The sequence below is a fragment of the Myotis davidii genome, unplaced genomic scaffold (genome assembly GCF_000327345.1).
Source record: "Myotis davidii unplaced genomic scaffold, ASM32734v1 scaffold327, whole genome shotgun sequence".
NCBI classification, from domain to species: Eukaryota; Metazoa; Chordata; class Mammalia; order Chiroptera; family Vespertilionidae; genus Myotis; species Myotis davidii.
Window position 1 is genome coordinate 4,624,652 of NW_006298628.1, and position 468 is coordinate 4,625,119.

Consider the following 468-nt stretch of genomic DNA (forward strand, 5'->3'; position numbering starts at 1 on the left):
TACTACAAAGAAATAAAAAACCTCATTTTTCTATCCTTTCTTCCTTTCTCTTACCATCCCATCTCTGCTCTCTCTCCAAACCTAATCTCCCCAACATGCACATAAAAAAACAATTGATAAAAACTATCCTGATCATTTGTAGATACAGTGGGGCCTTGACTTACAAGTTTAATTCGTTCCGTGACAGAGCTCATAACTCAAATTACTCATATGTCAAATCACTGTGACGTTCGCTGCGCCCACTAGCGGTGGGGTATCTGAAGCTGGCTCGTAACCCGAATTTTAGCTGACGGCTCGTATCTCGAAAAACTCGTTAGTCGGGACACTCGTAAGTCAAGGCCCCGCTGTACATATTTTTTAAAAAGAGCCAATAATCATCACACCTACCTCACAAGGCCCGAGTGAGGCTCCCGCGCACTAACAGGTTAACAATGCCGGGCACAGAGCAGGGCTCCCTGGGCAGAGTCA

At 45.1% G+C, this 468-nt stretch overlaps 1 protein-coding gene across 1 annotated transcript in view; it reads right to left on the reverse strand.

Annotated features, from left to right (window-relative positions):
- Window positions 1-468, reverse strand: part of PGAP3 (post-GPI attachment to proteins 3) — a gene marked incomplete at its 5' end in the record, with an annotated part of 31,323 nt that overhangs the window by 22,380 nt on the left and 8,475 nt on the right. The gene's annotated exons all lie outside the window — the stretch shown is intronic.